The sequence below is a fragment of the Numida meleagris genome, chromosome 3 (assembly GCF_002078875.1).
Source record: "Numida meleagris isolate 19003 breed g44 Domestic line chromosome 3, NumMel1.0, whole genome shotgun sequence".
Lineage (NCBI taxonomy): Eukaryota > Metazoa > Chordata > Aves > Galliformes > Numididae > Numida > Numida meleagris.
Window position 1 is genome coordinate 26,828,660 of NC_034411.1, and position 27,483 is coordinate 26,856,142.

The following is a 27,483-nucleotide window of genomic DNA, read 5'->3' on the forward strand; positions in this document are numbered from 1 at the left end:
AATTGAAGGCACGTACATGGTTGGAAGATTAAAAGCTCTTTTGTTGTTGTTTTGTTTATTTTTGTTGTTGCTAACTTAGCTCAGGTTTTTCAGAACGACAATGAATCTGGCATTTTACTGTCCTTTTCTTTTTTCAAAGCTGAAACTGTTAAGTTTGAGGACCTGGTCCAAAATTCACTGGAGCCAAATGGGAATTGTTCCATCTAATTTAGTGGCTTTGGATCATGCTTTAGATGCACATATTCATGACATATTTATATATGTATGCACACACACACACACATACAAACAGATGCCTATCTGCTCCACATGCAGTTTGTCAAAATTGGAATTAATCTCTGAGCAAGATAAGGAAGGATTTTTTTTCCCCAGATTTAAAGAAAAGCTGATATTTTGTTTTCAATTCTATTATTTCCTTTAAATCTAATTGCTCTCAGACTTCTCTTTCTTTATTTGCCAAGTTTTTCCTTCTTCCATTTGTACATGTTCCCCTTTCCACTTTCTTCATTTTTATTTGTTATAGAATCATAGAATCATAGAATCAGCTAGGTTGGAAAAGACCTACAAGATCATCCAGTCCAACCATTCACCTACCACCAATAACCCCACTAAACCATGTCTCTCAACGCTATATCTAAATGTTTCTTGGCTACCTTCTGCAAGTCAAGGGTCTCATGGACTCTATTCACCCAGTAGCCAGCTAATGCACCCAGATTCCCAATCCGTCGTGAAGTTACGGATATTTCTTTATGATGCACAGAGCCGGCTGAGAGTTAACTCAAGTCTGACAATCTTAAGGAGTTGCCAAGTTTCCCCACCCCTTGCCTTTGTTCATACATCTTTTTGCCTTGAAGCAATTTTAATAAAGACTATGTAACAACATGGTGTTGGCATAGCATGAGCAACATTATTCCATCTGTTTCTAGGGAAAATGTAAAAACATGTGTTAGTATAACACTGAGGTTCCAATTTTCAACAGTTAAAAATTCAGCAATACTGAAGTTAAACTCTGTTTTTTAAAGCTACTTAGCAATTTTCATTGCCTTTGTTTTTTAGGAAGTCAAGTTCAGATGCCTGATCACCCACTCTTCAAAACTAAGGCTCTGTTAGCTGTTTTGATTTGGGCAGCCAAAATCCTTGCTTTCTGTTGAAAATGTTGCGGAGCTGTTATGTTAAAGAGTATTCAGTTTCTCACTGAATGTTTGGTATTTGCAAACATTCGTCTTATCTTTTATGAGAGTTAACCTTACATTAGACAGAGAGTGAGAGCATGTTAATTTTAATACTTTGCTAATCCTAGATTAGTATTAAAAGAGAAGCATGAAAAGGAATATTTAATGGTTTTTGGAATTAGGACCTTACCTCGTTTTTTACTTGTCTTCTTTTTCTCCTGTGAATTATAATGGTACACCAGGCAGAGTTTTTACTGAGCATCACATTTTAAATAGTGATGATAGAATATCCTGTCAGTGCAGTAGTGATGATTTGTGCCAAAAGTCTCATTTTAAGAGTTATGTTGGTGCAGTCAGGAAACAAAATGATGCAGCGTGTGTCTTCCTGGCATTCACACCTAGTGAGAACAGCTTTCGCTGCCAGCGTGGCAAACTCAAAACAATGTTCACGGGGAGATATTCATTGACACAGAACAGCATTACTGCATAAGGTGTAGAGCAAAGGTGTGATCCTGTACAAATCAAGTGACCGAAGAGCAAGCAAGGAGAAAACAGGTAACTGATGCTACAGACAAAGAAGAACACATGAAATATGGTTGGAGACATGAAAATCAGAGGTAGCCTTCACTGCAGTGACCATGAGATGGTGGAATAAAAGGTGGGAGAAAGGCAAAAAGCAGTACCACAACCCTGGATTTCATGAGAACAGACTTCAATCTCTTTACGAATCTGCTTGGAAGAATCCTACGGGATATGGCCCTGGAGAGAAGAGGGATTTGGGAGGGCTGGCTTCTCAAGGAAGGTCCATCCCAAAAAGCATAGTTGGCAGGAGGACTGTATGGAGGAGCAAGGAGTGCCAAAATGAGTTCAGACATATAAAGGAAGTATGTGAGATGGAAGCAGGGGCAAATGACCTGGCAGCAGTGTAGAGATGGGATTTTGGAAAGACAAGGCTGACCTGGAGTTGAATCTGGTGAGAGATGTGAAGGCCAACAAGAAAAGATTCTACAAGCATGTAAACAGTAAAAAGATGATTAGGAGAAACATGGGCTCATTGCTGAACAGGACAGGGAAGCAAATTATGTGGAAAAGACCGTGGTACTCAGTGCCTTCCCTTCTTGGTCTTTACTGGTAAAATCAGCCTCCTGGAATCCCAGGCCACTGAGAAGAGATGAAAAAAGTAAGTGAAAGAAGACTAGATGGTGGTGGAAATGGTCCAAGTTAGGGAGCACTTACATTGGATGTATGTATATCTGTGGGTCCTGATGGGTTGTGCTCATGAGTGCTGATGGTACTAAGTGATGTCACTGCGAGGCCACTCTCCATTATCTTTGAACAGTCATGGTAACTGGCAGAGATTCCTGAGAATGAAGCAGAGAAAATATCTTCAGGAAGGGCAAGAATGAAAATCTGAGGGACTGTCAGACAGTCAGCCTCATCTCAGTGCCTGGGAAGGTGATGGAGAAAATTGTCCTGAGAATTTGGCTATTTCCAAATAGACAAAGGACAAGAATGTGATCAGGAGTAGTCAGTATGGATTTATGAAGGAACGATAATGCTCTACTGACCTGACAGCCATGTGCAATAAGATGAAGAGGGCTGGACCACATGATCTCCCTTTCAACCTGAACAATTCCGCAGCTCTGTGATTTGCTGGTCTCCTGTTTAAATAATCATCAGTTTACAGAACAGATACCACACAACAGGTGAGTCACCACGCATCATGGCTCTTAAGTTTTTAACAGTAGAGTAGAGAGTTCAGAACTGGTGTAATTTATTTTGTTTTTCTTTTTTTTTTCTTGAATGCTTTTTAGTAAATACTTGTGGAGAACAAATGCACATTTAAAAAAAAAAAGTCAATTTGTGAATGATCCAATAACGAATCTTAGATAAAACATATAATAATTATGATTAGTGATTCAAGCAACTCTTCCACGGCTTACTTTGCATGACTGTGTATGAGCATCTATGGCCTTTAATTTGATTCCTTTGTCACTGTCAGGAACTGGTTGAATTCAAGTGACTGACCCTTATAAAGATATTTGAAGTTTTCTGTAATGGTCAGATAGTTCAGGACCTCTTTCAGGCTGGTTCATGTATTACATTCCAACTTAAAAATACATCTTTTTAATACAAGTTGCCAAAAAATAGTGGAGAAAGAAACTTGTTTTGAAGGAACCTGATGTCTGTGCTGGGTATGGATACCATGCTTTACTTTATGTGATAATGTTTGCTTGTGGTTACTCTATTTGATGCACTCAGTAAATTGAATATATTTGGTATTGCATACTCAAGCCCTTCAGGTAGCACACAATTCTTTGGGGCATTAGGGAAATTGACTTTGGATGCCATAGTAGGCTATAGCATGATGCAGGAAAACATCATCTTGCAATGGCTACTGTGCTAATATGCTTGCTTGCAAATAAATCCTAGCACATTCTGGAAAGCAGCTCCTCTGTTTCTCCTCACTCTTTTGCCTATATGACTCCACTTGTGCTCCCCAACATGGAGTGCATGAGCCTCGATCATCCCCTGTGAGCTGGCCAGCATCCCCACCAACTCTGAACTGGCCATGAGACCAGCACAGATCCAGCTCACCAGCTCTTGGCAAAGTTCCCCTGCGAGGGAGGCTGCAGGGGACCCTTCACATCCCCTGACCACCAGAGCCTGCCACTCTCAAATCTGCATTTTTTTTCATGAGGTGTGACTCATCATAGTCATCAAGTCATGACCTTGTAAAAATGGCTTTTCTAGGGTGATGGAAACCACAGGATCCCATTACAAGCCATTTCGTTTTCAGTGACTAATGGAAGGTCAGATGTAATCAGACGAGAGGAAATTCTTAACTCTTTCTCAGATTACCTTTTTCCTCTATAGCAGAGGCAAAGCTCACCAATAAATGAAATTCAGCTCAGGTGGGTATTCTTTGTATACAACATGCCAATACATGGTTACTCAACAGAAGACTGTCTAATGTCTGTCCAAGTCTTGTTTTTCCTTCCTGCAAAAAATTTGCTGCTTGTAAAGTATATTTTAGCTACTTCAAAAGTCTCAAAACAGCTTTTTTTTTTTTAGCTCACATTTATCATTTTACACATCATATAAATGATCACGGTAGAGAGCGCACTATCAAGGTTACAGGCTGGATTCCTGGAGCAGATGAGTAGACCTTCATGGCCAGACAACAGAACAAGCTGACAAAGTCTGTGTAGCCAACTCTGCAGTCAAAACCAAAGTGCTGGGACTCAGAAGGTCTCGCTTGTTAATTTCACTGTGAGTAAATAAAGAAATGCTGTTGGCCCTATTAATCTAAGTGATTCAACATAGACTGACTCTCAGACCTATGCAGAGCTCTTGTAAAATTAATGTTCATTGTATGCTGAAAAATGTAGAGGCACGGGACTCATGAACAAGGACTGGGAACTAAGCTTATGGCTGACAGAAGGCGCAATGCATGAATTGGCAGACAGACTACAGAGCAGCATGTGTGCTTTGATCATAAAATACTTTTTAATATCTGTTGGGGTCACTTCAACCTAGGACCAGATTAAATATATATGCAAGAGTCTGTGGTATGATGGGCTCTGCGTTGTTCTTAATACTGAAGGAGGACTATTGATGGAGTCAGAGATCTACCCAGCCAAAGTTTCACTAAGTGACCTTGAAGTCAGCATGAACATATGTAATATAATGCGAGCAGTTATATACAGTACTTTTCTGCCTCTATTCCTGTATTGCTTTCTCCATATTGTTATATCTATTTTGAGCTCAGTGCAGGCCTGAGGGATAACGGCAGATGACTCATGGACCAGACACCAGTGACAACGCATTACTCCGTCTGTTGGCCGAGTGCTACTGACTGAAATCGCTGGCTCTACCTCAATTTGCTGCAGCAAAGTGTCTTGTCTTGCTTGGATTTGCTTGAGAAATGACCTTTATTGTTCTTATCCACATTCTCACCTTGTGCAATCTCTATGTGTATGCTAAAGTCACCTCCCCTGCAAGGGTGAACAGATTTAGGGAAGCTCAAAATGGCACAGGTAAGTGGAGTGAATTTTATTTTTTGAATTCTTTGTCTTTGTAAAGAAAGCTTCTAAAAATGGCTTATAATTGCAGGTGAGGAGATAACTGTTAGCAGCAAATGAACATCTGTGCAGTTCCTCCCAGCCACAGTCTGGGGGAGTTTAGGAAGCTGTGTAACCTCGGGGATGTTTCTTTCCCAGCTCAAGTAGCTGGTGTCTTTATAGGACTCATTTTCTGTAATTTTGCCAAAAGCAGTTTTAAAATATTTACACGTAGCATGGACAAAAAGAAGAGAGGCTTTTAATACAAACCCCCTGAACCTTACAGGTGTTGAACTGGGATAACATTCAACGTACGTAGAATGTGACATGGGCTTCCCACTAGACACCTGATATTGTGCCTGGCCTCTAGGTCGCAAGGAGATGTCCTCACCAGGCAGCATTGTCCAAGGCCTGAGAACCAACTTCCCTTTCCAAGCCTGGTGCTGCAGCCAGCTGGGGTTACCCAGGTGGTGAGGTCTTGCAGGTAGGGTGGGAAAACTGTATCTCCTGTAGCATCATTTTGTATGGATTCTCACCCTGGACTGTATAACAGCGTAAGCTGTGCTATCTCCAAGGATACATGTTAAGAAAGTCAGAAGTTTCTTTTCAAGTGTCTGCATCTTTAAATGAGCAAAAGTAAACAAAAAGAGCATTATCAGGAGGCCTGAGTCTTGGAGGTCTAGTGCAGTCATTCTAAAAATCTATGTACCTGTCATTTTGCTTTAGTTTCATCAAATAAGGAAAGATGGTGAAAACCAAGGAAATGAGCCGAAGTGACCCCTTGCTGGATAAATTGAACGTAGTGACAGATTAGAGGCCCTGGTGGGCTCCCCTGCCTAGAACAATATACAGCTGATGTGAACGATGAAACGCACAAATGCTTCTGTGCTATGGATTTTACTGGAGTTCAGATGTTTCCTGCCTGTGACAAGTGGTAAGAACAGATTTTTCAGGTTTCTTATTATAAAATCTTTCATAATGACATCTTCCATACAGTCTTCAGTAGCAGCAAAATACATATCTCTTAGAAGCCCTAGAGACAAGGATACGGGTATTTTGATAAAATGATGACTAATTCCTTCCCTTCTCTGTGTGTTGTTATTGATCCTTTTAAAGGCTCTCATGTAATGACTTCCATTTTGCAGTACCAGGGGATCGTTGACTGGGCATTCCTTAGTAGTTTGGGTCTAAAGGCTATTTGGCTAAAGATGAATGGTGTTATGCTTTCATTGGCTTGCTTCTGTTGCTTCATGTTCCACTGCCTAGGAGTTTTTTAAAGAAAATCATCAAAGTGAATAATCTGTTCCATACTGCAATTATAAATCCTGAGGAGAAAAGTAGGCTGCATCATTTTTAGTACAAATTGAAAAACCTTAATCTGGGGACAGCAGAAGATATATCAAGCTGTGCTAGAGGTGGAATTAATCCATTCAAACCCAAGCATAAAAAGGGACTTCAGGTTTCTGTGAAACAGAGCCTAGATACTGCAGCTGGCTTTCTGCCAGGCTTTAGGCCACCTAGAAACTAACTTTTGCACAAAGTCTGTGCAACATAGTCTTCAGTGAACCCTACACTAAAGTATCTATTCAGAATCCTAGTGCAAATACGGAGTATTTGAAGACCTAAACTAATTGACATCCTCTCAGGAGCAGAAATGGTGACAGTGTTAACACAAAGAATATGAACTGGATCTTTTCCTGGGACATTGATTTACAGGGTTCAGCTTGGAACAGCAATAAGTGTGTCTTTAAAATGTCTCACGGTAATGGGAGAATATGTGTTGGAATAAAATATGTAAGTGTATATGTAACACACATAGCAGCTAGAGGGAAGATACTCAGATGAAAACATTAATGTGGAGGTCGGTAAGAATCTAGCTTCTTGTATAATCATCTTAGAAAAATGAAACACATTTGGGAGACTGCCTTAAACAATTATGTCCAAAAATCTTACCTTGCCGTTTCAAACTCCTTGTTAATGCAAAAATGTGGAAAGAAAGCTCATTATGATTCTGAATATTAATTTTTTTTACCTTGGCCTTTGAGCTCGTGCAGGAAAATTGTATATGATGCTAAGGAATACTGCAATAAAAAACACAGTGCAAGTCCAGAGTGAATACATCCATGAGACACAGTGTTGATGAACTGCTTTTAGATTGGCACTTATCAGCTGCTATGTGACAAGGTGGTTTGAGAGACGTTTGCTTTTGACCCTGAGGCCTCATCACTTCTTACTGATGTGAAAGTCAGACCATGGTCCCTATTAAACTTACAGAGCATATCCCTGAGTCCGTTATGGCTTTGCTTTGCTATTCTGACTTCAGGAAGTCTACCTGAAGGATTCTTCCACTGAAGCACAAACTCTGGGGACCAGATGTTACATCTGGCTTGGTACCCAGCTTCCTGTTGGGTGTCTGTCTCATGTAAAGCGGCAAGGCCTCTGAAATGCTTTGTGTCACCGTGCGTGAGGCTGTTATCCTAGATGTAAGCACCGAACATGGGTGAACTAAAGCTGTCCTAAATGTACAAAAACCTAAACCATTGCAGACTGTGGGTGTGCTCCATCCATCTGTGGCTTGGCAGAACATATCACTCACCACCACCTGAAGCTGGCACAGTGTAGGTGCTCCTTGGAAGGACTAGCATACATGAGGTCATTGTGTTTCTCCCTGCAAACACCTGTTAAACACCATGCACAGCAAACTGGACAATTTTTTTTTGTTTTGTTTTGTTCTTGTGAGGTGCAAAGGAGAGCAGACATAGAGATGTACATGAGAAAGATATTTTTCACTCTAAGTGGGCAGGTGTTAGGAAAGAGCTATAAAGTTACTGTTTATTGAGAAATGTGCATGCTATGTATTTAGGTGGATATTGGAAATGATAAAATCTTTCTCTTCTCATCTTAAAAATGTGGATAACATACTTCAGCTGCAAAAATTATAGCACTTATTGGGTATGGGGCATTGGCAGCATACTTTTGTACTGACCCCCACTACTTCAGTTGCATTGAGCAAACTGAGAGTGTACTTTCTCTTTTTGTAGAGGTGTGTGATTTGCTCTCCTGCTTTTGCTTAACTGGCCAGCAAGTGAATTCAGAGTGAGCAGGTCAGCTCGGGAGCAAGAAGGACCTAAAGAGATCAAAATAACAGTAAGTGTCACAAAAATTCTTTTTCTTACTGTGTAAAAACAACAAATGCCCCATTTTTGTAACCTGGAGGAAGTGGGCTTCAGGCTGTGCTCCTCTACACACAAACACGTACCTCCTTTGGAGATGATGTAAATTTGTAATTGCTCATGGGAACAATGCAGACTTTTTTTTCCCACTCTTCAATTTATCTCGTGTGGAAGATGTGGCTCTAAGAGTTACATTAGAGTGCAATTGGTTTAGCAATATATGGGGATGTGATCTCTGATGTAAGTCATTTAAACAGGTGCCATGTCGTATTAATTGCAAACAAAGGGCTTGCTGAACCACCTATCTGGTTGCATTAGTGAAAGTTAATGAATTATTTATTTATTAAGACATGTTCTCCGGCATCTGCACATTATGCTGGAAATTGTTCAGATGGCAGCTCAGGCCCTTCAGCTCAGCAGAAGCATACATCTGGCTATGAAACACGCCACTGGCATCATCACTGGGGGAAGGAAGCATAGGGAAGGGTACTGGAACATGTTTCCTGTACTGTTAGTTTTCTAACCCTTATAATTTCCTCCTGTGTTAGGCTGTGACACTCTCCTCTTATCTCCCCTGCAGCACCTGGAGCTTTGCTTCCCTCCAGTCAACAGCTGGGGGCTTATTACTTTTGAGTCTTACACAGTGTCACCTGAATACAACACGGATTATTCCTCTGATTGGCTATGTGCTGCTTTTGCATTTCTGTTAGTTGATTAGTCATCTTAATGTTAAGCAAGCTCTTAAATCTTGAGCTATACCTAATGAACGTGAAGAGACATAGATTACAGATAATTCTTTACAACTAACTTACATTTTCCCACTAATATTAAGAAAATGAAGACATCTTTACAGTTGTATGTCTTTTTATGAAGCCTCTGCTCTGTGTTTTTACGTTTGTTTCCTTTGGTGTTCAGTGGGTTCATGGACAGTTCTTGCTGTCTTTCATCCTTTGCTACCTCCATAAAACTCCTAGAGAGCATCCAAAGGAGGGCTATGAAGATGGTGAAGGGTCTGGAGGCTTCTTTCCTACTCAGGGTATTCTGTGATTCTAAGAGAGGGGCAGCAGCCAGCCAGGATGGAATCATCATACAGGGGAGAAGTTGCACTTAATGGGAGGCAGTCAGGGTGCTGCTTGCGCTTATCACATCTGCCTGCGTCATACTGCTTTCCCTCTGCCTCTGCTTTTCCACATGAGGACTCTGCTATGTGAAGGCCAAGGTAAGAGGAGCTGATCGCATTTGAACAAAGAAAGTATGGTGCTGAGTTTTCCCGAGGAGATGGGCAAAGCCTATGGCACGGAGCAGGAGGGGCTAAGGGCAGTGCAGCTTCTGTCCTGCAGAACAGGGAACTCCTAAAGCTGTCAGTCCGACCACAAGAAGTGGTCAGTGGAAGCAGATTTGGGCCAAGGGCTTTCACAAAACACAAGCCCATACTAAAAGTGTCTGAGAGTGCACCAGCAATCTGTTGTGAAGCTGACAAAAGCCACAGGCATGCAGCACTAAGCAGGACAAAGGCAGCACCTGAGGTCTCTGTGTTCATCACAAGTAGCACTCTTGACGCTGTGTTTGACCAGGGATGCTGTGTTTGCCAAAGCCTTCAGGGGCTTACTGCATGCTCTGCTCAGGGCAGGGAGAGAGGACAGGCATTTTTGAAATGATCTCAGAGATGCTTTTAAATAGGATGTCCTGTCTCTGGTGCATTTTAAGCCACGTTTGTAAGCAGAAAAGCTGTTGCAGCTTTTAATGGTTTCTGTTATTTGGTCTGGGCCTTGGTAGTGAGACTTGGGCTGTGAGAGCCTGTCCTGGGCTCCCAGAACCTCTGCTGTGTTGCTCCGCACTCTTTGCAGAATGGCAAGCGCCAAAACCAGGCTTTGTCACTGCAGCAGGGAGGCTCGCATCTGCTGTACTCACAGCTGTCCCCTGGGCATGAGAGAATCTTGGGCATGGCCCATCCTCACTGTGTCTCCTGGGCCATCTTGTTGAGATGGCTGCATGGACCAGCTAGGGAGTTATATCATGGAGTCATAAAAGACCTCCAAGATCGTCCCGTCCAACTGTCCACCTACCACCAATATTTCCTCTCTAAACCACATCCCTTAGTACAACATCTAAATATTTCTTAAATGTTTCGTTACAATTTTGATACTTGTGCTAGTCTCCCATGGATTCATAGCTGAAGACATCACAAAAGAAAACAAACCTCCTCCAAGCAGTTGTGCATGTATAAATCACCTACATATGTTTCTTGTTCCTTGCTATGCATGGGTTTCTTTTTAATATAATTCTTGGCATGACAGAAACCATGTTGGTGACATTATTAGTATTGTTGGCCTGGAATGTTTTTAGTAACATTGAGTTTGTTGGTACAGAGTATGAATTAGTTGTCAGTTCTTGAGAAGTCAAAATGTAATTGCTGATCAAACGTTTAAAATATGATTTGTATTAGCGATGGTTTTCTCTATAAATTCTTTCTTATGGCTATTAGGCAGGAAGCCAAAAACTGACAATGTGGCAGCTCTGCTCAGCAGTCACAGTTTGGAGCACAGCTCCAGGCTTCTATTCCTGACTGAATTTCTCATGTTTTTCAGAGTTTTTTTTTTTTTTTTTTTCCCTCTTCTGGCAAGAAAAACTGAAAATAAGTTTAGGCCAACCTGAAATACATCTCTCTCCCATTCTACTTTTCTAGGACTGCTGTCAGGCTGACAGATCAGTTACTGCACAGCTCTATTACACGCTATATAAATCTGCGTTTCCTCCCAGACTGTTCTCCATCACCCTGCCTTCTTTCATAGTCATCACAAAACGGGTGTGGAAGCAAAGTACTTTCTGCAGGCACCTCTACAAAAAGTGGACTTCACCTATGAAACCACAGAATTAGTGATAGTAAGGCAAAGCAGAAAGTTTTTTTTACTGAATTCAACTCCAAGTATATTGTTTTAACAGATTAATCTGCCCTTCCTTCTTGTTGGTGTTGAGATTATCATTCCATGAGTATTGTTCCTCCCTTCCTCTGACCTTCATGTGCCTCTTTAGACAACGTAGTGTGCAAACCAATTATTCACACTCCTCTGAAGTGCTGTTCATCTAATAGATAGAAAATTCTTGTCAGAGAAAGGGGAGGAGAAAGATTTCTGTGGGAAGAAACATCAGCACTGCACTGGAGCCCACTGGTGGTGGGGAGCAAAGAACAGTGATGCTTCCCATTGCATCCTCACCCCAGTGTCAGAACTTTCCTTCTGCAGCTGTTGGGAAGAAAAATGCTAATCCAGTATTAATGATGTCAAATTCTCTCAGCACAGTTCAGGATAGGTATTCCTTGGATAGCAGACCAAACAGGTCATTTGGCTATACTATTATGGCAGATGAAAGCTTCATCACTCTCCCTGTGCAGTATCTTCTGCTTTCTCTTAACTCAAAATGTGAATCTTGCTTGTTCCAGTGATTGACAAAGGAGCCTGGCTTCTTGCCCCATAAGCTCCCACCTCTGTGCTGAACTCCTCAGCAGGTTCCCAGAAGGCATGCACCAGAGCTGGTTGAACCTGCATGACCAGCTGAGCTCTTCAGAGCAAATGCCTTTCTCCTTTTGCTGGCTGCATATTTCTCTGAGCTCATTTCTTTGCCTACTCTATCATCTGGAATTTGCCTTCAAGGTAACACCATCAGTTAATGTTTGCACCACGTTTGAAAAGTCTGAAGTACCAATTCAGAAAATTCATTGTATTTTCTTTTGTGTTATTCCTGACACTCTTTCCCAATCCAGATTGCAGGCATACCAGTTTCCCTCTGTAGCCTGTTGTCTTGCATCCTAACAACTGGAACCTGTAGTCAGCTTCATCCATGCCTGCTTAACTTCTGTGCTGCTGGAAGTACAGTATGGAACTGGTTGGTTATGCTCTTAGTTGCTTCATATTATAGTAGTGATACTGGCTTCATGTGTGCTTGTAAAACCTCTCGAGTGTATCAAAGAACGTGAGAACTTGCTGAGTGCAGATGAAGTTTTGGGAGATGGATTTGTGCTAGAACCTTCTATTGAGCATGTTTAAACTACTAAAGAAAGATTTTTTGGTTGTATAGTTTATTTTTATTCCTCTTCATCTCTTCTCCCCCCATCCCCAAATACTCAAGATATAGGGGAAATCTTTGTAAAAATTCTAACTCTTTAGATACAAAAGCCATCACAGTAACGAATATCAGGTCTGTGCTCCACAGCATGTTGTTCGGTGTTGCTCATGCAAAGCTGTTATGGACATAAAATCTCAAACAATAGCTTCTACTTTGGAAACAGACCAAAAACGTTGCTCAAAGTATTCAAAAATCTTGAGGCCATACAGAGCCATTGGGGTCAATTCAGAGCAAATGGTTAAAGCTTGGCAAAAGAAATGCGATGAAAGGAGGGCAGAGAGCAGGAGTGCTGACTACCAGGGACAATTATATGAAAGAAACTGGTTACAATGGTGCTTATTCTGGAGTGTGCGCAAACATCCAACAGTAACAGACCAGCTAGGGCAGAAAGGCAAAAACCCTGTTCTGTGGTAGTCTAGTTTCCTGAGGGACAGATCACTTTCCAGCTGAGATGAGTTCAAGTAAACTGCTCTTGTGGTATCAGAGGTAGTATTTTTAGTGGGCACAAATGAGCCTGCTTGGAGTGGAAAGAGCAACAGCCCAGTTTTTCTTTTCTGAGTTCATTGCAGCTGGCTTTGGTGACACTCCACGTTAAGCAGAAAGAGCCAGTGGAGCATGGCATGGCATTACTTGTTTTCCTCATCTCTTAATTTTCCAGGCTGATAAACATGGTAGAGGAAATGCACGCACACAATTAATATTAAAGTATGCAGTTGGAGCTGCTTAGCTACAGGATTTCCCTGCAACCATGAGGGCTCCTTTCAACCAGAAAATCCCAAGGCAGCCTCCATGTTGGTCCTTGCAACACTGCAGGTGCGCCGTGGGGAATGCTTCCCTCTGGCACTGGTGTGTCCTGGGCTGATCCATCTCCAAAACTCAGGTCAAACACTTATTCACCAGCACAGCTCTCAGCCAGAACCTGTGATTCTTGTGTGCATACACCTTGGGGTACTCTTGTTGCGTCCAACAGCCTGCTGTTATTCTGCCTTTGCTCTTCTTCCATGTCGAAACTTTATTTCGTCTGATCATCGCGTCTTCATTCTCTTCAAGCTATCAGCAATCCCTTCCTCACCCTTCGTGCCCAGACCCTGATTGCTTTCACCTTGTTCCCTCACGAAGGAAACAGAGGGAAAAAAAGGCTCATGAAGTTGTGAGAATCACTGCCAAAGTTATCCTGGCTATGAGCTCACCAGCTTTCAGAAAATAATGATGATTTGAAATATGGTGCTTGGATAGATCAGGGGCTGCATAATGGGTGTTTTTGACTTTATTTCACATGGTTTACTCTGCACTCGGGTTCTGCTTTTCCATTCCCTAGCAACTCTTACCTCTGACTTTACTCTCAACATTTCCTGTTTCGCCCATGTTTGCTTGCTGAGTTGCTTTGGCTGGGGAGAGGACCTGTTTTTACCAGCACCCATGGGACGAGTTGTTTTTTTTCCAGGAGATTTGCCAGTCGTGGCTGAAATTTCTCCACCTCTGTTGTTCTGTGCTAAAAAAAAAATAATAAATCATCAGAATCAGTTAGCACCCTCCTGATGCATTGCACTTCAGCACAGTTGTTTGTGGTCTGACCTGAGACTCAGCCCACTCCTGCTTCTTTCCTTCATGGGCCTCCTTCTTGGTTGACAGCCCAGCTGTACCCCAGGCTCTTACTAGCTGGATCCTTGTGCCCTGCTTATCCTGCTCATGCCTATGGGACTACAGCAACCCAGAAATACAAACTTTAATGGACATTTTGAGGTGATTCCTGCTGGAGGACAAAAGTTCATCAGCAGTATTCATTTTGGCTCAGTGATCTTTTTCCCTACTAATTGATGCCTTGAACCCGAAGTGCCTCTAGCACAGAGAAGAATGATAGAAGCTGCAAGAAAACTTAGTATGCACCCTGGAAGAAATGGAAAAACAGATCAGACTGTTCCTAAAATTAAAAGACTGACCAAAACATCTGGATGAGCCATGAGAGCACTAATGAGTCACATCACAGGATGGGCTAAAGAGTAATACAAAAAAGCTTCTTGTTTTGATCCCCTGCTTGGGGCCAGAATGTTGACTCCTCACTACTGATGTTTCTTTTCCCTCATCAGCAGGCTGCTATCTGCCATTTCATACGAGATAATTCCTTTTGAGAAATGATTCCTTTTGGAGGAAAAAATATGAAAAGAGAACCCCTGCCCACAATATTCATCAAACCAACAAGAGTAGCATTCAGAAAATTCTGGTATTGTGAAATTGGTTCACCTTTGCTTCAAACTTTGGCTGATTATTCTGAAAATTAAGCAGAACCTTTGAGTTTTTTTTCTTCCTTTCCCATTTCTCATTAGCAAATTAACTATTTTACTCTGAGAAAAAGCTTACATTTCACAGGTAACTTAGTCTTTGGCAAATAGGTTTTTGCCACATCTTGTTGAGAAAACAACCTTGCATTATTTACAATCAGAAGTTTACCAGAACAATTCTAGTTTAAATCAAATTGTAGCAAAAATGCTTTTGTGACCTGCGAATTCAGTGCTGCCATGGATTGACCAGCTTCAGCTAAGGCAGAGGACTGGGAACTGGGAGAAAATGTGCCAAAGAATGAGGTCATGGCAGAGTTCTGGCATCCACAGTCATGGTCTTCACTGCAGCAATGTCAGGATTAACTCATCTATTTCTAATGCAGTTGTGACTGCATTTGTCTTTGTGTGTGTTTGCGTGTAATAAAGCCGGGGTAAGTCTTTTGTTTGTGAATTAAGCACCAAATTCACATCCAGGGCACACCTGGGTTGTCTACTTTGAGTGTTTCCAGGAATGCTGTAGCCAAAGCTGCTGACCCTTCTTGTGCTGCTCCACAGCCCAAAGATGAGTCACCGCATTTTCCATCTTTGAAAGCTCTGGGCATCTGGAGGGCGGCGCCTGCACCCTGTTAGGCAGCTGAGAGGACCATGGCTGAGGAACAGGAGACAGACATGGCTGGGCAAGATTAAATTGCCCCAAAGCTGGCCAGCGGCCCCAAGCTCCGCACAGCGCCCACCACAACCCTCAACCCTCACCTTGAGAACCAGAGGAGGATCAGAAGAAGCACTAGGACATGAGTCCTGGGGAAGGAAGCCGTACTTTTGTCAAGAAGCCTTGGGAAAAGGCACACGACAGCAACCATGCTTCTGCTGGAGCTGGGGCTTTTGTCAGAGATCACATAGACACTTGGCTGTCAGCTGTCTTGCAAGTGGGCAAGTTGTTCCACAAATGTTTTATGGTGTGCTGTAATGTATTTGTGACTTTCATTAATATGTTCAGCAATGAGTTCAGTGCACCTGCAAGATAAATTAGATGTCTCCTTCCATCATCCAGCATTACGGAAAGCTGTTTTGCTGACACAATGCAGGGAATGGAAACTTGACTGTCTACGGGTTTGAGGGCCCAGACTGCAGTCAAATCAGCAGTGCTGTGACTGGCATGCTATTGTATGGTGCTAGGGGAGATGGATGATGGCTGTGTTTGGGCAAATTGTTTCCATAGTTTGAGAGAGAAAAGCAGCTTGTTGCTGATCCAGATTTTGTAATTCAAAAATTCTCTGTAGGTTTAGATGAAAGGCATGTTCATATACATTCAGGTTTGGTGCGTATCTGCATGGAAAAGCAGTGTTTTGTGATCATCCTAGCCCACTGGGCTCACCTAAAAAAGCAGCTCATAAGTAATTTCTGTGTTTTGGGGTGGTTTCAATCACTCTTTTGTAGCTCATATATATATTTTTAAATTACGGTTTAATTAAGTGTACAGAAGTAGTCCAAGAGATGGCTTGAATGCCATTAGGGTCATACCCATACAGTGCTAGATGAAACTCCAGAAGCCTGAGCCAACCAAAGAGACACAATTTTTCCTTCCTTCCTCCTTCTATTTTTCACTCTTTTCCACATAAATATGACTAAAAATAACGTGCCCTGCTTGCCTCATTTGCTAAGTAAAACATGTATACCTGCTTGTTAAACTGTAATTTTAGCTTCACTTTGATTGATAGCTCAAGTAGGAAAGGTTTGAATTTTCGTCTTGTGCAGACACATTCAAATTATGTGGCAAGTCTGCTGGATGCAATGTTTTTGTGCAGACTGGAGCTTCCCAAATGACTGAAAAAAGTTTAAATGAACTTGATGAATTTTAATTTCTTTCTTTATTTCCCTCTTTTTCATTTTTAGCTGGTGCTTTAACAAGGTCAATAAAGCACCTGATGTTTGGAATGGTGAGTGCATAACTCATGAGTGAAGTGCAGCCAAAGCTGCAGCTGCAGCTCTTTCTACATGCTGTTCATTGGCTTCGGGACTGCTAGGGCTGCAGGTGGGACAGTGCTGCTGCTGGCTTGGGCCAGGGGTGATGCTTGTGGGTAGCTGCATGTGAGGGAGGTGCTGAGGTGGAGTGGCTAGAGAAATGCTGCCACTAAAGCACCATAGGGTGATATGGGAACCCTAAATACATAATCATCTTAGTGTTTTGTCCAATTGTATGCTCTGGAGCTTCATGTTAATACTTGAAGCAAAGGCTGCTGTTTGTTGTGGTTTGGTTTTCTGTTTTTCGTGTCTTCATACCTACTTGCAGGTGGTAGATTAAGAGATCTGCGTGTCCCCTAGTCCCTGCAGGGGCTGAATGCACAGCCAACCACATGCTAGATGAACTGAGTTCAACCTTAATGATTCTGTGTTTCTATGCACTGAGCTCTATTCGTGAGATGGCACACTGGGCAGGGAAGGTACCCACGTGATTTTGAATGCTTCCGGTGAAGCACCAAAACTTCTGAGACTAAAGGTGATTATTCTTTGTAGAAGTGGCAAGGATTGGTTTTTGGAACAAAGTACCTGGAGCTGAATTCAGCCTGGTGTGGGAGGCTGTTTCGGTCTGAATTCCCTCTTTGTAGAAAGACTATGAAAAAGGAGAGAGAGGAAAGACAGAAGCCACGCTATCGAGGTTGAGTCCAAAGCCACTACTTGCTTACAGGTACTTCTGAAAAACTAATTTGAAGCAACACTGGCAGGATTAAAATGGCCCTGCTGGACCAGACCAATGCCCTGTAGGTGGCTAAGTCAAGCAACAAATGTTTACAGAATGCGTACAACCTTTGAATAACCAGAGGTTTTAACCTCAGCATCTGGACCATCGTGGTCCAGCAAATAATGGATCCATACTCCATTAGCACATTTCATCTCTTGAATTCAGTGTAAATTTTTTGCAAACCACAGTGTTTTGTGGCAACAAGTACCAGGACTAATCCCACTCCCCATGTCAGGTGGTTGCATGTTTCATAGTTCACTGTAAGGAAAATTTTCTTTGGCTGTTTTTCAGACTTGCAGCCAGACACTGTTACTTGACATTCCGTGGTTATTTTACTGGCAAAATGAATTTGTTTTAAAGGTTTTAGATAAATCAGCTTCTCCACTAAAAGCAGATTTCCACCCAGCTCTGCTGATGAGAAACCTCAATCTACTTCAGATAAAATTAGCTGGGAGATTATAACCTCTTGTTAGCAACGTGGGTAGTAATATCCTCAGATGGTAAAACCAGATTTAGAAGAGAACATCTGTCCAAGCCTCAGGCTGTGAAACCCAGCTTAAAGTGAAGTAAATTTTGAATGACTGTCACTGAACTTTTGCAGTAGAACCTGAGGGGAGTACCTCTGTGTTAGAAAAACCTGATTTATTGCATCTTGTTTTGGATTTGCTTGGGTTTTGTCCTCTTTGGGTATGACTGTTCTGTGTGAAAAGCCTTCAGTCTCTCTGGATACACAGTTGATGTCCCCTTGTGTGTTTCTTTAGCTGCAACAGTCATGCAAGTAAGTAAATCCTGATAATAAGTGGGTGAAATCACAAGTTGATTCACTTCCCTTCCTCCTTTTCCTTGTATTCAGAAGATGAAGCCTCATCAGAAATGCAGAGGAGGCTGTGCTACTGGTGGCATGCCATGCCTGTGGTAAGCACATGTTTTAAATCACAGTTCTAGAGCCTATTTATGTGGCCAAATACCGTGTGTTTAAAAATAATGAGTTTATTCAGGAAGAAAAATCCCCCCCAAAGTGATTAATTAATGGAAGGGGGCTCATTCTCAGTGTAACAGCCAGCTAGAATTATTTCAGGCGTTCTTATGAAGTCAATTACCTGTTGGAAAATCTGTTCGCTCCACCAAGTCAGTCCAAGTTCCACAGCTAGAAATAATGAAGCAATGGTATATAGCAAGAAACAGTACATTTTTCATAACTGCTTGTCCATCTCATTGTAAGACGTCAATAAGATCCTAAGACAGCAATCTGTTTTTTGAAGTTTAAAGCTAAAATAGAGATGAGGTAAACAGTGGCTCTTCTGACCACTGAAGTAGAGGTGTCATTTGTCCTTCGTTCAGGAAAGACCTGGGATCCAGTAATTTCAAGATGATTTACATACTAAAATGGTTTGCTTTTAACAAATGCATGTATGGGTTTGTGAAAAAGTGAGAGCAACAATCCATACGTGTGACTTGTGACTCGATATCATAGTTGCTGACTCTTTAGCACCTTGCCTCAGATTGCATTTAGTGTGAAAGAGAACAGCTGTGTCATAGAGCATTCTAACAAAATTGCAATTGCTGCTGTTTAAGATTGTTGCTGCAGTTGTGAAACAGAGATAGATGCTGAGTGGCTCTGCCACAAAAGCCTCCATCATGTTTCTTTCCTGCTCCTTCAGCTTGTACCCATGTGCAGGCCCAGGTGAACCATCACCACAGGGACTGCCCTGCTGGGCTGGGCAGCAGCCCATCTTTCCTCCCAGTGTAGTTTCGTCTTTGCTTCCTACCTTCAGAGTTTCATTAAGGAGTTATAAAAATGCATTTCACAGTGAAACTTGGCAAAGTGACAGCTGAAAAATGATTTTTCCCCAGTAATTTTAAATGCATCAGCTCAGTCACTGTTAAGATATTCTAAAAAGCAGAAGATGGGAGAATAACAGTATTTAAAAAGCATGATGTCTCAGGTTGATTCTGATGGGAAGGTGTCATTTGTCTTTTGTTCATAAAAAGATCAGAGATCCAATAATTTCAAAATATTAATGAAATGCTACATAAGCATCAAATGAATATATTGACTGGGGCTGGGACTGCTCTTCTCCAGTAGTTTCATAACATGTCTTGTCTAGTAGAAGAAACAATATCTAATTGCAGGCATTTATGCAGTTGATGGACCAGAAAGGCTTTGGTGGGATTGTTCTTGTCTCTGAAGCAAACTGAATGCATTTTGTAAAATTTTCTAATTAAGTATTTACTCAAGGATCTGTTTTGATCTTCAGGGCAAGTACCATAACTAAATGTTGTAGTAGAAAAAGAGGTATTTATTTATTTATTTATTTTCCTTTTAGTTTACACAAACAAAGCTATGCTTTACCATGCATTGTCATGGTTCACCTTTCCACTTACAAAGATAAAATCCGTGTGAGCCGCATAGGAACTTTCAGTTGCTTGGAAGGGGTTTCTTTGGCTTGCATCATGAGTTTATTTGAAAGACATTCTAAATATTAAATGAATTATTGTGGTGGGTTTTTTTTCCAAACACACTAACATAATTATTTTTGGAGGGGAGACATCCTGCAGTTGTATAACATCAAGTAAAGACTCTCTCCGATTAGTGTGTGTGGTCAGGGAAAATGAGGTGAAAAGGTGCCAGAGAGGAGGAAGTGGCTGAGAGGCACTTGTAGTTTGGAAGAGCAAGAAGTGGGATCCGGTGGGGCCCAGGCTGCTGGTTAGGCAGTACTGAGAAGAAATAGAAGCTGAGGAACCATTGTATGTATTTAATGTCTTCAGAGGACCAAACTCCTCACTTCTAGGGGAAGCACAGAATAATTTCCTTCTCTTCTGTGGAATTACTTCTATTTCATGCATTTTCTAAGATCAGAATGCAACCCTGTGTAGCAAAGAGGTTTGTTTGGGGGTATTTTTAGCTTGTGTGAAAAATTTGTGCCATTTTTTTTGTTTTCTGGTTGTGCCTGCAAAATTGGAAGATCCTAAGACCCTACTGATTCACACTGCTGTGAGGCACAGCAGCATTTGTTGGTAGTCTGAGGAGGGAGAACTGAAATAATCACATATTCCAGAGCAAACATGCTTAATGAATCCATACGCACTGATTTGCCCCAGTAGAGATCCTTTGCAAAAAAAATGGATTGTTACATCATGCAAAGGTAACTGAAACCGTAAAATGTATGTTCTCTGCAGTAAGCATCAAATGAAACAGTGGCGAGTGTCATTAATGGTGCTCCATTTTATTCTTTTCTTGACTTGTACCTAGTGAGAAAGGAAGGACTCAGGAAACAGCAGAGAGCTCCCTCTGTTTCATCTGCCCAATTTTTTGATATTGTTTGAAAGAATTTTTCTTGGGCAGATGTTATTTGTTGGCAGCCATGCTGTTCTTAAAATACCCAAGAAATATACAATGAAGACCAGCAGTGAAAAAAAGACTATGGAATACACTTGAAAATATATTGTATTATTTTTAACTACTTTTCCAAAGGGACTGTGTTTTTAATAATGATCTGCTTTGCTGAAGCATCTCTCAGATGAGAACTTCGAAATGTGGTAGACAAATTGTTTCAACATGTCTGTGGGATAGGTAAGTCCTATTAACTCCATTTTACAGAGGGAGAAATCTGAGCATCAGAGAGCTGAGAGCACTGTTTTCCAGCTTTGGTGTTACTAAATGACTGTCAGAACTAAAAGTATTGTATTAAATTTCACCCCTAAGTCCAATTTAGTCCTCTGCCTTTCCAGCAGGAGGTTTATTAGAACTTCAACTTTTCCATTCACAGGTTATAAAATGAGCAAAGACGGGGATGAGTGTGAGATATGGCCAGTCACTCTTGAGATGAACAGTGTGTCTCTGAATTTAATTATAAGTCCCTAAATTAAAGCATGTCATAAATATGTCCGACTGGATGTAGCCTTCTCTCTTAAAGTTCCTCAGCTTGAAACTGTTTAACCTACCAGCACATGTCTTGTCTAAGTTCACAAAATGTGGGCAAATTCCCCAATAACTTACGGCCTTAATAATATTAGTGTTTTGTTTTTTGTTGAGTTGTTATTGTTTCAAAATTTTTTTAATCCCATGTATGCTAGGTATTGATTACTGGGGATGTGTAGTCAGCAACGTTGCATCATTCTGTCTCTGACAGAAACTTCAAAAATGCAGAAGTCTAATAAGAAAGTTGAGTTCATGATGAAAAGAGAAACCTAAAAGCACAGCAGTCTATGAAGGATAAAAGTCTAAAAGCAATTTTCAGTTCTCTGAATAAATGCTCTTGCTGATATGGAATGTATATTGAGGTGGGGCTTTCTTAATGAGTTGGAGACGTAACTTAATTGACTTTTATTAGGTCCTCCATTGCTTGAAAGAGACAAAGTAGTAATAAGTAGTAGTAAGGTATCTAGACTGTTGTTCTAGATACCTTAAACTCTGTAACTGCCTGTGAGGCTGAAACCAATCTGTTCTTTGCTGTTTTTATGACAACTTCCTCCTAGATGAACTTGGAACTGCAGATTAACTCACCGCTGCCAGTGGTCCCAGCCACCGCCAATGAGAGGAGTGTGGAGGCTGCCCTGGTGTGGAGATATTAACATCTTTCTATTTGGCAAGAGTACCTCCAAAACAAAAGTTGGTGCCACGATGCCAACCCCAAAGGGCTGGAGTGGGCAGAGACACTTGCACTTTGAGAATCTTCAACAATAGTTCTTAATGAGGGGCAGAATTAGAGACAAAGGAAAGAGCCCTTCTCTTTCCCTGCTTGTGTTTCTCAGTCTTCATTTAACATGCGTGAAAAGCTGGGAATAGTCACTCTTTGGAGTCATGTTTTGCTCAGACAAGAATTACTAAATCTTAGTCTTTGTATAAAATCAGCTATGTTAGTAATTATTGACTTTGCCCACACTTCACTTTTCTGCACAGATAAACAGAGAAGCTGGGTGTCAGGACATGGCATCTTTGAGTGTTTGCTCTCCAGTATCAGATGTCTAAAACCAAAACTCAATGGGTGGCAAGTTAGTGGGAGGCGTTGCCATTTCTTCAGATATTCATAGAATCACCAAAGTTGGAAAAGATCTCCAAGATCATCTATGTCCACCCACCACCAATATTTTCTCCCTAAACTGTGTCCCTTAGTACATCTAGATGTTTCTTGAGCTTCTGAGGAGACAAATGAAAGAATAATTTGGTTTTGAATGTCTAACCTCTCTTTTGACTAGGTCTCTCTAGCACTTTTTCTGAAGCTGTGTAGTTCATTTCAAATTACATTATTGCAAAGGCACCAGAAACATGAAGGTGAGCCATTAGCTCATTACTACCACCAGGAGAATGTAAAAGAATTAGCAAATTCTGTGATAGGCAGCCACAGCTAAAATACCTACCGTCTCTGTGGAACTAGCTGTGCTGCTAACACCAAGAGCCTGTGATAATATGGCCTTTTAAAAATGTATGTTTCATAAATGGAAAAATGAACTAAAGAGGCAGCTGGTGAAGATTTCAAGAATCTGTATTGCTTGATTAAACACTAATTTAACTTAGATGTAGTATGTGTGAGCAGGGACTGCAAGCACAGAGACTGCAATGCACCTCTGACAAAAGCAGACAAATGCCAATTCTGTCCATGTGCATGGCAAGTTACCAAGAGTTCAGTAAATGCCTGTGCTCAGAAAGCCTCGTGCCAGAAAGGAAAAATGAGCTGGGAAGTAATAGTGGTGATAGCAGCATTCAATGAGGCAGACGTAATGCCTCAGTTGATCCTGGCCTGCAACACCAACGCTGCTTGGCAGAATTTGGTGCAGGGGGATCTTCTCAGAAGTTCATTCTAACACTCAAGCTGATCTAGAGCTAAAACAGGGTTTATTTTTTTTCTTGACAGTCATATTTGCACAGTACCTAAGTGAGATGAGTACGTGCTGTGAAACCATTATTACTTTGGTTAGATAAAAATAAAATACAATCAGAAGTATTTATTTAGAGCATACACAGTAGGCAAAACAGTCACAGATATTCATATGAGAATAGAATAGAATAGTTCAACTGAGAAGGACTAGTAAAGAGCATCAAGTCCACCAGCAACTTAGATAGAAAAATATGCATGTGGGCTTGGACCTCTGAGATCTCATCTTGCTGTGCCCTCTGGCTGGTGCTCTCCTAACTGACCCACTCCTGGGGGCTTTGCCATCTCCTCCATGGTGGTCTTGGACATGCTGGTGAGGTTGCACAGTGATAGGGGTTAGTCTAGCTGTCCACGCTGAGACTTTTACCTTTATTTTTTGCTGCTGACAGGTTGTCTTTCGCTGGATCACTTCTTTTTCCTTGTGGATCTTGAGGCTGCGCAAATGCTTGAGCTGACACCAGCAAAAGGGCAGGTGAGAGCAAGATGGAACAGCAGCTCCATCATGGCTTAACATCTCTCTGAAATTATGGCCTCAAGCACCTCCTCATTTGGAGCCAAATATTTGGTGTCCATCTGTTTTATCTACAGAGGTCCTTGATGCAGTTTTCTAAGTGAGTTAGATGCATGTAATTGCTGACTTGTTTTTGATGGAGCAGACATGACAGTGGTTTGCCATTTTGGAGCAGTTTTCTGTCCAGGGATACAGTGATAGATGGAAATCTCAGAGGCGTGGGAACCAATTGCAGGATGAGGTTCAAGCTAAATGTGAGGAGATGTGAGACAATACCTGCTACCATCACAGACAAGGTTAGCCAGTGAAGCCCAGGGCACTATGATATGCAGCATGATTTTCTATTCTCTAAGAAAATGCATTCTTTGAACCAAAAAGGTGAAAAGATATGTTGCACTAAGGGACATGGCTTAGTGGGGAAATATTGGTGGCAGGTAGACAGTTGGACTAGATGATCCTGGAGATCTTGTCCATATCTTGGTGATTCTGTAATTGTATTGGGCAGAATGGAGTGATGGCTGTGTATGAAGCAGTGCGAGTCAGAAGTACGAATTAGCAATAAATTCCCAAAAAAACACAACTTACATGCATAGGGAGAAAAATACATCTCATTGACATGTGTTTTGTGAGGGATTAGGAAAATAAATGAGATACCTGGAACAATTGAAATGGAAGAAAGTGTTTCAAGAGAACCAGTTTCACCTAAAAGCGAACCAGGTAGCAGCTCAACGCCCAGATCAGCTCAGTGGCAATGCAGTAATGTCACTGCTGCCCTTGTCTAGGCAGAGCCCTTCTTCTGTGGGTTTTACAGGTTAGTAAATTTCCAGTCACGTAACTTTTCCTATTTTAAACAAGTGAAAGTGAAAAGGGAAATGCTGGCCCAAAGGATGCAATTGGATAAATGAAATGCTAAAAAAAAAAATAAATAGAGAAGTCACAGGGAATTAAATCAAAATTCTGGTAAAGCCGCAACCCTCATTGCTGTAACAGAGAGAAGTGAGACTCGACCAAATGTTGAAAAAATATTTCCTTCTTTCTTTACAAAGGTTCAGCTAAGGAGTGACTCAGCCTTATGTAAGAAAAGTCTGGACAGGGCATAAATAAATGCAAGTCACTATAAGGAATTTTCAGATTTTCTGTGGGGCTCTTTTCCTTACAGGGTCTTTGTACTGGGAAAGGGAAAAGAAAAGAGTGAAGGAAAGGGAAAGATTTGCATCAGAATTCCAATGGCTATAAATACAGATGAGATTATGCAAACGGTAAGGAAATGTCATTTGCCTCTCTTTGCATAAATGTGTGGAAAGGGGGTGGTAAGAGCACATACAAGGCGATCTTCACAGGAGAAGAGAAGTGTAAGACTGTGGTTCAAAAAAAGACCAGACACACTACAGACATGGGATCTGTGAAGAAACGAGAAGGAGGCAGTGATTTCCAATTGCTCCAACCTTTAGGAAAATTATCACTTCAGTTCAGCCTCTGATGCATGAAGTGCGTGGCGATCATGTGTACCTGAGGGTGCTGTTCCTTGGCCATGCATGCATTTGCCAGGTCACCTTTGCACTCTGCTGGAATGGCCACCCATGTCTGAACACTGTGTGGTAAAATTGATGCTCCCAGGCAGGGTTATTTTATGGAGCCAGAACAGACACTCGATCTCTCTCTTCAAGCCTGTTTATCTATCTGGAAGCTTTAGAGGGTGTTAACCTCCCATTTCTGTTGCTTTAGTACTCTTCAAAGCTCTCTAATTTTTCCTTTCCAGTTCCCACATTTGGGGCTTAGAGTATCTCTTTCTATTGGAAAACAGTTATTGGCTTGGGTGACAGCTGATTCATTCTCTAGAGTGTGTTGATTTTTTTTTTTAAGGGGACCTTTAGGCTCTATCCTGACTGTTCTCCTTGTATTGGGTGATTCCCATTTACTTTTCTGTGGAATGTGATTAATAAACAAAAAAATTGCTTTTATATCCTACATCATGTACTAAATTTGACTCACTTTCCTGAAACTAACAGTCTCTTGGGGTCAAATGACTGTTGTTTTTGTCTTTTTTTCTCTCGCAGGTTAAAAATGATGGCCCTGTTCTTACAGGAGAGCTGACTATGGCCATGCTGAGCGCTCGTCAGGATCAGACCCGCACAAATCACCTCACATTCAAATTCCAGGTCTGAAAGCAGCTCTGGAAAGGCAATGGCAAATCAGTCTCTTCTGAGGAGGATAACAACTGACAACAAATGTAGACAGGAAACGGTAGCTGTTCAGAGCATCCTGCAACAGGCTTCACCCTTGTTTTCTGCTTGCTTTCTGCCTCTTGAAGAATAAACGAAGATGTATCTAGAGAAATGAAGTTCCTAGAAAGAAGTTTAAATTCCAGATGGCTGATACAACCCAGGCACCAGCTGTGAGGAGGTAACAAAGTCTGCTTTAAAAGAGAAATCGGCAGTGCCAAGATGCTATTGCTGCACTTTGGGGTTTTGCTTCTGCTGCGCTCATCTTGTTTTTAGGGCCACACATGTCCAGGGTGAGTGTACAGCCCCTGGTATAAGAATTCCTCTCCTGATTACCATCAGAGAATGTAGCATGTACCGGAACAAATACTCTTTTGTTAGAATTGAAACCTTTGTCAAGCAATACCAAGGAGCAACCAAAAGTCACCTGGGCACTGGAAATGTTTTCTGTGAAGGCAGAAGCTCACAACTCTACAAGAGAATCCACAGTGATCTCTAGGAGGTGAGACGCTGCTTTATCCAGGTTTCCCATTCATTTCGGAGACGTGCAGTCATTGCTCTTTTATATGCACAAAACGCACTGAGCATGGTGTACCGGGATGTGATGACCTCTGGGTTTAGCTGGTGGGGCAGGGGAGGAATGTGCAGAAGATAGGGGCTCTTTTTGTGCATGGTGCTTACATCCTGTGAATGCGTTCCAGGTAGTGTGTGCCAGTATCTGCTGACATGGTTGAAGGTGAGTCCAACATGTAAGCACACACTCCTATGCAATCATGTCTGTGATAGGGTCTCTTGTGTCTTTACTAAACACTGCTCAGCTGTGGGAAACCAGGTTCTCTCTGAGTTATCAGAGTTGCTAATATTAGATTGCTGCAAGACTGTTTCATGCTATCAAGTGATCAAAGGCACAGGACAGACTCCAAAAGAGAGAAAGTGAAATGGATGGGACTGTGAGGCTCTCTTGCTGCTGTTATTGTCACAAAAATGTTCCTGTTTGAAAGAATGCTCTTCCACTCTTTCCAGTTCATCTTAGAATGCCCCAAAAAATTGAGTTTGTGAAGAATCGTACATCAGCTAGAGTAGAACGTGCCCTATTAGTCCATAAAAAGTTTTCTTTGTTGTTCCCTAGATGGAATGATCATTTCAGTGCCTTCAAAACAAAACTCTACCCTTCTGTTCTGACACAGTGCTGTTCTGTTAAGCATATAGAATGTTTGGGGTTTATTTTTGTTTGTTTGTTTGTTTGTTTGTTTTTAGGATACTTAGAAGCATTTGGAGTTCTAACCCTTCTACTTTGAATTAAATGTTTCAGGCTGAGCTGAAA

At 41.5% G+C, this 27,483-nt stretch overlaps 1 long non-coding RNA gene across 1 annotated transcript; it reads left to right on the forward strand.

Annotated features, from left to right (window-relative positions):
- On the forward strand, positions 596-27,483 carry LOC110397201. The gene is made up of 6 exons (XR_002437613.1): positions 596-2,878; positions 4,248-4,445; positions 4,945-5,212; positions 5,963-6,170; positions 8,278-8,383; positions 25,995-27,483. It is a non-coding gene; the product is annotated as an uncharacterized LOC110397201 (long non-coding RNA).